Here is an 11,338-nt window from a genome sequence, read left to right as displayed (position 1 = left end):
GAAATAAGACTACACACTGTCTATGTAAGTTTGAACAAGTCATTTCTCTTCCAGGAGACACACATCTTTACCAATAAAACAAGATATCCTATATATGAAAGGAAGAGAAGATGGTCTGGTCACATGGCAAAGGTTGAGAAGTGGATGGCCGGAGTGCTCCACTGCCAAACTTAGGATGCCAGGAGAAAGTGAAGTAAGCCTTTAGCATATGAGTGGACCTTTTGTTCTGAACTTATGGAGAGAAATGAAAAAGAGTCTCATAGAATGCTCCAGCGTGAATGAATTCCAGTCTGCATCACTGGAGAAAACTTTCAAATAATGAGGTAACAGAATCATTGGCCCATTTGAGCATAAAACAATTAGATTAGATGATGTGTAATATCCCTTCCAAGTCCGAGATACTATGACTCCATAAATGTTCTGAGCATCACATTTTGGAAGGACATGGATCATCTGGACATTGTAAGAGGAAAGCAACCGGGTTGGTGAAAGACCTTGAGTTTATGTCATTATTAGGATTGGTTAAAGTGGATGCTTAGACTTAAGGAGTGGCACAAATTAAAATCCAGAGAGACAGAGTTTCTGGGTAATTAATAATCAATTTATTAATTAGGCTAACTGACAATCAATAAATTAATGGTCAGTGGTTTTTCTTAGTAACCAAAGATGCCAATGGAAAACTTGAGATACCCTAAATACCTTCTGAAAGAGAATTCCCTCTCCTACCTTGATTGGTAGACATTTAATGAGGAGGAGAGCTAAGAGTCTTCAACTCCTCCGGCTGAGAATGTGGCTTAATCATGAGACTCAGCTGGAGATTCTTGCCGGCAATCTTGAGAAAGGAATACATCTCTACCTAGACCACTCTGGTTGGTTTTTTCCTTCTTGAAATGGGTCACCCTAAACTCCACTGAAAAGGTACAAAGGCATAGACTTGATGCTCTGGGGCTGGAATTCACCTAGGTTCTCTTTACATGCAAAACACAAGTTAGGTCTCCTGGCTGGGAGGGGTCCTGGCCCAAGATCTAGGAGCACTTTCCTGGAGGATTAGCGCAATCTCATCTATCAGCCTTATCCTGGCAGACTGATCTACAGGAGTTGGTCTCTGAATGAGGACATAAAAAGAAAAAGCTTTAGGCCTAATTTAATAATTGGTACTAATAAAATAGAAAAATGATTTCCTCCCTATGGCACTTGAGTTTTAAAAAGTGCTTTACAAATATAAAATCATTTTATCCTCACAATATCTCTAGGAGGTCAATGGTATTATTAGCCCCATTTTACAGTTGAGGAAACTGACACAAGTAGATGTTATGTGTTAATCCCAGGGTCATACAGCTAGTAAGAGGCTGAGGATGCATTTGAATTCCTGACTCCAGTCCAGCTCTGTAGCTAATGCATCACTTAGCTGCCTCTGGTCCATCTGTCATTTGTTTTCTTCTGCTTCCCTTGTGTACTCTAAGCCCCACTTGGAGATCTCACTTGGAGATCTCACTTGGAAGTGGTAGATGCTGGAGTAATTGTAGTCTAGGATGAGGAGGAGAGATTTGTGGACCAAGACCCTAGGGTCATAATATCATGGATCTAGAGTTCAAAGGGACCTCAGAGGCCATTTATAACTTGAAACAAACATTTATTAAACACTTACTATATGCCAACCACTGTTCTAAACTCGAGGGACAAAGAAAATGTAAAAAGAGTCTGTGATTTCAAAGAAGAACTATCATTCTAATAGGAAAGGCAGCATGTATATTAAAAGGTGTACTATTACAGAATAGCTGGAAGGTAACCTTGGAAGGAAAGGCAATAGCAACTCAGAAGACTAACCACTTCAATTTTCAAATGGGGAAACTGAGGCCCAAGGAGGTTTAATGATTTTTTCAAGGTCATAAGGTATTATTCATCAGAGATGGCATTTGAACCCTGTTCCACTGACTCTAGACACTTCCTACCACACTTTCCACTGAGCCATGCTGAATCCTACCTGTTCAGTGATGGCAATGGAGCAGATTTTTGACTTCTGGACATTCAACTTCCCTTAGGAAGAGCTTGAGAGACAATTCCCTTTAACTCAGGACTAAAGGTCACAAAACCCAACAATCAAGACAGAAGACCCTGAACCTGACTTCTGTGCCCTGGAGCTAGAAAAGAAGAACTGCAAAGTAGAGAGAATGTAATGAATATTAAGGACCCCAGACATACATAAAGGAATCTAAGAGGAAAGGAGATTGTGAGCCTGAAAGAATGAAAATGGGAGAAGGGCTTTCAGCTATGATAGAAATAGGAGAAGAAAGGTGGCCTATGGGAAAAAGAGATCCCAGATCTAGAACTCAAAAGGACCTCAGAGACCATTCAATCCCCTCATTTTGTTGAGAAAGAAATTGGGGACCAGAAAAATAGGAAGAAAGGAGGTCTTTGTGAAAAAGGAGATGTAATGATCAAAGTAGCAGCCCCTGGAAAATCATGATTTCACTGGATATGAAATAGCTTTTGGAATGGGAAGAGATTGGGGACCTGTCATTTCATCATTGTTGGGGGAACTTCCAGTTTCTTGGTGTGGGAACTCTCTCCACAGATGCATATCTGCAACATGGTAATCTTAGAGAGTTCCCAGGGATACTGAGAGGCAAAGCCACTTGCCTAGGGTTGTAAGTATGTCAGAGGCTAAACTTGAGCCTAGAACTTCTTGACTGAACTTGATCAACTGTATTATGCAGCCTGTCTAATGGATTTGAAATGATGAAAACTGCCAGAAAGTGAAATGGGATTTCTGGGGAGGTTGTGGGCTCCCCCTATTTCTAGCAACAACTGCTGGACCATCTCCAGCCATCTTGACTTATGCCTTGCCTCTGGATTCTGAAGATTCTGGAGGAGAGAGTGAGGTCAATGACTTTACCAGGATCGCTCTGCCTCAGCTAAATCCAATTCACTCGTAAGTCATCATCATCATGATGTAACTGGTCTTCTTCAAGAATGAATGAAGAACAACAGCAACCACCACTTTATGATGATGTTGGAGAAGGGGAATTAAGGGCCTCTGAGATAACTTCCAACTCTGAGATCTTATGACTCTGTGAAAGTAAGTGACGATGAAGTCCATTTATCATTTAAATCTGTACAGAAGAAAGGGATCATAAATGTTCTGGAGTTGAAGCACTCAGGGTCAGAGATCTAGAGCTGGAATAACCTCAGAGGTCATCTGGTCTGACTCCTTCCTTTTACAGAAGAGAATACTGAGCCCCATGGAGGTTATGACTTGCCCAAGGTCCCTGAGGCCACAAATTTTAACCCCTGATTGATGGATTAACAAGCACACCGGATTGGGAATCAGAAGACATAGCTCTAGTCTTTGCCCTGCTGCTAACTAGCTAGGTTACCTTGGACAAGTCTTACTGCTATGGCCATAATTTCCATCCCTTTAATATGAGACAGTGAGACCGTAATTTTGAAGTTCCTTTCCAACTCCAAAGTTCTATGATTCCCTTATTTCTGTTGTTGTTGGGACAATATTTATGGCTCCTTTGGAGAGGAACTACATGACGTTCCTTTAGAAGACAGGATGACCACAGTTAGGCTTTGTGTTGTTTCTTCCAACATCTAACAATATTAAGGAAATCAGGCCTCCAAATTACCCATGTAAAAAATATGGGCTTTCTGTAGTTCATGTTGTTCTGAACCATGAATGCAGTTGGGAATTTCAAAGCAGCTCAGAGCAGTCGAAGGCTAAGGACATAGAAAGGCAGTCCAAGGCCATGAAACCAGACCTTGTGACGTTAACACCCTGGCTCTTTGAAATGAGATCATGGCCTCTGACAAGTGTGATTTGCACTAAAAGCTCCCCTCTTTCTCCCAACCATCTACTTTCTGGATCAGTTCCATTTCCTCCATTCCATTTGAGTGATTGAGGATGTACATGGCAGATCTAGCCTTGGGTCTCCCCTGCCTTGGATTCCAATTTGACTGTGGTCATTGGAAACAACTCATTTCAGGGCTGGATTGGAGCCTCTAAATCATGTCTGTAACACGACTTAGTGGGTTGGAAGCTCATTTCCCAGGAGAATAACTATGAATGTCTCCTTTCAAGGCTTACAAAGAGCTATTATTAGATTTTCATTTTATACACATACACACACACACACACACTCACATACTCACTCACTCACTCACATACAAAATTTAACTACCTGTGTGCTTAATTACCGCAGGAGATAAAAAGCATTCCTTGTCCTTGAGGACCTTGATCTAATGTCTCATATTTCACTGAAAAATTAAGACCAGTCCTTGAAAGCTTCCTCTTCTCCCTTCCTCCTTATCTTACATTATTCAGCTGCCTTCTGAGGGTTGTATGAGTGTTGGGGAAGACTAGTACCTCTGGTGAAAGGGCTGCCAAGCCCTTTTCAGGACTGCTTTCTACACTGAGTGTTCACTTGCCCCCCCAACTTTCACCTGTGATTCTAAGGAGCTGTAGTATTCACAGTGGCTGCATCTCAGTAAACTGTTTTGGCAGATGGGCTAAACCAGTTGAAGACTAACCAACCAGCCTCAGACCTCTCAGTGATGGGGGGAGGAGGGCGCCTGCCTCAATCCCCAATGGAATGGGCAGATATGAACAACTTGTTCTAACTGGCCATGAAGGCGATGGAAGAAGGTTCCGTGGAGTGGTGAGAGTTTGTTTTGACACCAAAGATACCAAGGTCATCCATTGCATCCTAAGCCTTCACAGTTGCCTTGACTTTAGTCTTGCATTGGACTCCCATGACTGCAAAGAGCACAAGGCCAATGACTTCACACAACTCTGCCTCACTTAAATCCAATTTATATGTAACTCAAAAGATTCATACCATTTTACCATTTTTGCCTATCTCAAAGTCCTGTGGTGATACGCAAGTGATGAAGCAGCGAATCTGGATACACTGGAAACTGTAGTCACAATCCCACACACAGGTAACCCAGGCCATAGGATCATCTCCTCACTGAACTGAAGCATCAGGGAGGTCCAGCAGCCCCCTGGGTGTCTGAGCAGCCCTTTTAAAGGACCATGCTACTTGCCTCCTGGTGGGAGGAAAAGGTGCTCTAAAAATTGTCTGCTTCACCAAACCTAAGTTTTGCCTGCTTATTGTGACTAATAGGGATCCTGCCCTTCAGTCAAAACACCAAAAAAAAAAGCAAAACTTTTGTGGAGATGGTTCCATTCACCATTGATACATAGAATGTGTGCAGACTTATAGACAAGAAATCTAGTAGACCTGAAACATGAAAAGCTCTTGTGGCAAGAGCTCAGCAGGTCAGCCAGATTGCCAAAATCAGAGCCAGATCCACCTTTTTCTGGAGTGGCCACAGTGTTGGAAAGCATCATGAAGTTGGTGTAGGTTTTGCAATCAAAATTAATCGAGTTAAAAATCAAACTTTTTCTTGACTTTCCTGAAGGAGTAATCTAGAAAAGACAGTCACCTATCAGGAGAATGAGATTTTTTTTACAAAACATCTTAGAGTACTAGCACAATGATTTGATAAGGCAATAAGCAAATTTTCCTTAGTTACCCAGATAGCTAGGATGAAAAAACATATTTCATGAAATATTTGTATATTTAAGGCTTGAATTTCACCTTAAACCATTTTCATGCAGCCACCAAGCCTGAAGATCAGAAACTGCTTTGTTACCTTCAACAAATTACATGGGTTGCAGTACTGGGCACTGGAGATGGATGTAAGCAACTTTTTCTGGAGCCTTGAGTTCTATACCCACAAAACAAGGATCATTGACAGATCTGCAATGCATCCAACAATGAGCTGGTCTGGCCCAAGACAACAAGTGAAGAACTACATCTTGTTCATTGATAGCACCCCATATTAACTAACCAGTGGTATGAGTCCATGATGCCCTGCTATTGGGTCAGAAGAAGGGAGCAAAGCTGACTCCTGAGGAGGAAGAAATTTTAAATTAAAAGTAGTTAAAGAAGATCCAGAAGAAATATGAGGTACAGAAGAATGCCAAGATCACCTCACTTCCCGAGGAGCAGTTCCAACAGGGCAAGCTACTTACTTGCCGAGCCTCAAGGCCAATCCAGTTTGGCAGAGTAGACCACTGTGTTCAAGGGCAAAGATTTTGAGTTCTAGCTAAAAAATATCAAGGCCTAAAAGGTAATTAAGCCCTGATCCAGACATTCCCTAATGAAATAAATTCCCAGACTGTTAAAAAAAATCTGAGGAACTGGATTTGGCATCAGTAGACCTGGGTTTGAAAATACAACTTATCACTATATGTGATATATTTAACAAGTCAATGAACATCTCTCTGGGTCTCAGCTTACTCATCTGTAAAATGGGGAAGTGACTACAAAAAGACCCCTCCCAGATATAAATTATGTGTTATTCTAAAATCATAGTCATGGAACCTGGACTAAGTCAGATGTCTAGAGTTCTTATGTAGGCTATGTTGCCATTTGTTGTCTTTTAGCATCACTGAGAGCCTCTTTCATTTGCAAATTTAGGGGGTAGTGCTAGACTGATTATTAGGTCCCTTTTAGTTCTGTCATCCTGTAAATCTATGATTTCATAAAATTCAGGAAAAGAGACAGAAATGTGGCATGTAGTCACATGTCAGCACTTCACCTCCACAGCCTGGTGGCTTTGGTGACTCCGGTGACAGGCATAAAAAGTTCCCAAGTTTGGCCCTTTTCCCTCAGGACCTGATTTTATGATAATAGTTGGAATTTGACAGGTCTCTCAGCACTGGAAACAAGTAATCTTGGTGATGCCTTTTGAGCTGACACTTCTGAGCGGTCACTCAGGAGAATTCCTAGGGGAATGTAAATTCCGGGTTTGTTCTGGGTCTGTGGCTGCTAAGGAGAAATGTGCTTGAGGGAAGGCCAATGGTGACAGGCCAAGGTCTGGGATAATTAAGTGAATGTAATTAATCAAAAAGAACTACATTCCATTAAGCCTCAAAATTCCCTCCCTCTTCCCTTCCCCTCAAAAAAAAAATTTAGAATCTATAGATGTAAAGCATAGTATTTTTCACATCAAATTAGAAAAAATCCCAGAGATCTTTACAGCATCTATCTTATCTATAGGTCGACTTAAATGTTATTTCCTGTAAATCAGCACTAAGGATAGCTCCTGGGTCCTTGATTGCTGTTGCGTTATTTTATTACTTGGCTTTAAACCAAGAGGCAGCATGGTGTTATACATAGATAAAACCTGGTTTTCAGTCAACAGGGTCACATTCTGTTAATGACCCTGAGGAAGTCACTTAAATTTCCTAAAATGTATGGAATACTGGGGGAATTTTTGCACCTGTAAAAACTAAATGAGGCAAAAAGTGAATGAAAAGTGCTCAGTAAACCATAAAAGTGCTTTCCCATTGCTATACTTATAATTAAAGAAAAACAAACTGAATTAGATTTTTTAACCTTTTATTCAATAGATAGATGCAAAGAGACATTATATCCAGTTTCTGCTTTCTTGATCAAGACTCTCACATAGCAACAAGTCTTAAGTTTCAAGATTGAAAATACCATATTCATCCAGGTCTAGAAAAGCCCACATAAGAAGGAGACAGTGGAGGGTGCTGGGTGGTGTTCACTTCCTGTTGGCCTTCACTGCAGACTTAGGGACTTTGATTGAAGTAGGTGCCTTTTTGTCTGCTGACTTGATAACACCAACAACCACTGTCTGCCTCCTTTCCCAGACAGCAAAATAACCTGGAATGTAGAATATCACGGAATGAATTTTCTCCAGAATTAGAAAAATGTGCTAACTTGTCTTGTATATAAAAAAGGATTCTGAGGTTCTTATTATAAGGAGCCCCAGCTCTGTCATTTGATGAATTAATGATTTTATAATAACACAGAAAAGGGAAAAGAAATGCTACATATTAATATGGTTACATGTCAGTTCTTCACTTTCAAAGCTTAGGGGACTCCTGTGACAGGTATAAAGCCTTCCCAAGTTTGACCCTTTTTCCTCAGGGCCTGACATATTCACGTGTCACTCATAACCAAACGCACAGACTTTCATGGTGACTGTACCATAAAAACAATGAACCTCATCCCCCATTCAGAGCCCTGATCCCATAAAACTCATCAACACCATGTTCTCAGAGCTGACTCTCTACTTGGTTGGGGACACACCAGTGTTCCTCCAGGAGATGACAGAGTATGGGTTGGATGCTACCTCCCAGAAAAACTCCAAAGAGACTCTCCTTTATTTCATCTTGTTTATCTAGAGGTGGGTACTCTGAGAAACTTTTCACACAGAGAAGTTTGCCGGGGATCATCTACCTGATGTCAGTATTCCAGGACTTCAGAGCCTTGGGGCTGTCCTCCAGCTTTTTGTCCAACTGCTGGTCAATCTTCTCTCTTTGCTAAGCAAACTTGCAAGAGACGTGGACCATGGGGTGGTCTAGTCCTAGAGAACTTTTGTTGTTCAGGTTTCAGTCTTGCCTGACTCTTTGTGACTCCATTTGGAGTTTTCTTGCAAAGATACTAGAATGTTTGCCATTTCTTTCTTTAGCTCATTTACAGATGAGGAAACTGAGGCAAACAAGGTTAAGTGACTAGCCTAGAGTCACATAGCTAGTAAATGTTTGAGGCTAGGTTTGAACTCATGTTTTCCTGACTCCAGGCCAGTACTCTATCCACTGAGCCACCTAGCTTTCCAGACCTGGAGCACAGCCAGTCTGAATCTGGACTGGGTGGTTTAGAATGATTATCTGAAGAGAAAAATAGAATAAATTGATGAGCAGGATATGGTCTTCTTCATCGTACATGGTCACTCTTCTGAATACCATGCCACCAGAAATGTCTGACAAATGACGAATGTCTGCTACAGTAAATGTTCAATTAATGTGGACTACGTACACAATAAAGTTTTTCATTTGACTGAGGGAAAGTTTTAGACAAGGATTCTATCTTTCTCATCTTTAAACCCTTCAGCATAAGAGGGGAGAAAGGTGACATGGTGGATGGAGCACTGGGAGTCAAGAAGACCTGAGTTCAAATCCACCTCACCTGCTGTGGGACATTGGGCAAGTCACTGAATATCAGGTTCCTCAATTATAAAGTGAAAATAATAGCACCTCCCTCCCAGGGATGTTTCCAGGCTCAGATGAGACATTTGTTTTGTCTTTTGTCAGTGCCTGGCACACAGTAAGCACTAATGCTAATTATCATTGCACAAGCCACACAAATGAGTTCAGTTTGGCAAGCTCCAAGATGAACTAGAAAGCTGGGTTGAGCCAGACTGTGGAGGGTCGCAGGCCTTGGGGAAAGCTCTGGAAGCTCCTTTAATTCTCCTTGGGCAATGAGAGAATCTAGCACAATATACATTAAATGGGCTCTGGAGTTTGAATCCCCCTGTGACTTGGACTGGGAAAGGTCCCCTCTCCTCTGTCTTCTGCTCTCCCCAGTGTGGAGAGCCCTATCTCTACCTGGTGGGAAATTAGGACTTTTAGTCTGGAGAAAAGGCAGCTCTGTCTTCCAAGTATGTGAAGCGTTGTCATGTAGAAGAGATTTAATTTGTTCTGCTTACTCCCCAGAAGGCAGAATGAGAAGCCATGGGTGGAAGTTGTAGGGACAAGGAGTTTGTTTTTTCTCCTGAAATCAGCCCCTAAATCTAATCAGGAAAGCTATACAAAAATAAAGTGGAACATTTCGGGAGGTTTTGGCTTCCCTCTCATTGAAGGTAGTCCTGCAAAGGCAGGATGACCGCTTGTCAGCTAGATTTTAAAAGGGAATACTTACTCAGCTACAGGCTGAACTAGATGGCTGCTGAGTTCTTTCGGGTCTTCTGCTTCCTTCATCCCTCCCTGCTTTACCTGTGCCAGGGAGTTGCCACCCTCCAAAGGGAGCTCATTCTTTCTGTCTCCAATCACATTGCCCCAAAATCTGACTTTATTCCCATTCCTAGACCCATGAATTGCCTGGGACTGATCAGACATTATCACTCCCAGCCTCGTACTAATTTTGTAAATGTCTCAAACTCTCCTCCTCCAGAGATTCTCAAGTTTTCTCTACGGACTTTTGGTGGTTGTGCAAAGCAACTTATTTTGTGAAACTGTGAGATATCCCCCCCAGGCCACCCCACCTGTAGCCTGGCCAATCTCTCTAACCTAACCCCTCCCACCTGCATCTAGGTCATCCTCCCAGCCTTCCTACCCTATATAAACCCTTTCCCAGCCTCCTCCTCGGGTACTCCAGCACTTGCTGGAGTGTGCCACCTTGACTTGCATCTCACTTGCCCTAATAAAGACTTCAGTTTTGGCTGTTTTCTTTTGAATTCAGGTTGACCATAGATACATTCTTCACACTGAGGCTGATGTTACCAGGTAGGACCTTGGACACAGCCTCATGATGCATCTCCATAGCTTCTAACTCTGTGGTAACATTGCTAGCGGCAAATGTTACTATTGTGCCTCCTTCAAGAAGCCAGTCTCCACCCAAGCCACATACATGGTATCATACCTAAGGGGACAGAAAAGGTCAGCCAGAGTGATCCAGTGATGGGAAAGAGTACCAGATGGGAGATACTTCAACAAAAGGAACAAAATTGCTACTTCAACAAATTTTGCTGTTTCTATTCTCTCTCCTTAAGAACATGGAAAACAGGCAGGCCCTTTTGTCTTTTTAAATACTTTTAGAGACTTGGGTAGTGGGGGACTAGGAATGGAGGATTATTGACCTGATATACCCTAGAAACTCTTCCAGATAGCCTAACTTCTTGAGAATCTAGGCTTCTATTTTTATTATTGTTTTTAGAAATCATCAAACTTAAATAGAAGTCAAAGGACAAAGCCTATCTTAAAAAAGGGGTTGGAGGCACAAGGTTCCAGAACCAGCCATCACCTTTACTGAATTATCCCTTCTTGAATTTGTATTTTTATTTGGTCCAGTTCTGGGATTTTTATTAGTGTGGGTAATTTGTGGATTGGGAATGCCCCCAATTCAGATCAGCAATTGTTCTCTAATTTACTGCCTGAGGGACTAAGAGGTTAAGTGATTTGCCCATAGTCAGAGCCAGTATGTGGCAGAGGAGACCTTGGATCCGGGTCATGATAACTAGTCAGTATGCTAGGCTGCCTGCCTCCTAGGATGCTCCCACATTCTGGCATAACGCAGCTCTGTCCTCTAATTCCTAACACTTCTGTACTGGGCCCTGCCCATCTGGCAAAGGGAAACTTTGTGCCACTTTTTCCTTTCCTCCTTGTCCACTCACCTCTGATCTTGTAGCCATCCTGCAAAGGAAGCCAAAGAAGCTTATTGATAGGATGAGATGCCGGGGATGATAAAGCCTAGGCAGGGCTGGGGAACCTATGGTAGGGGGAATGGAATCTGTGAAA

The sequence above is a fragment of the Notamacropus eugenii genome, chromosome 5, assembly GCF_028372415.1.
Source record: "Notamacropus eugenii isolate mMacEug1 chromosome 5, mMacEug1.pri_v2, whole genome shotgun sequence".
Lineage (NCBI taxonomy): Eukaryota > Metazoa > Chordata > Mammalia > Diprotodontia > Macropodidae > Notamacropus > Notamacropus eugenii.
This window is presented reverse-complemented; position numbering follows the sequence as displayed.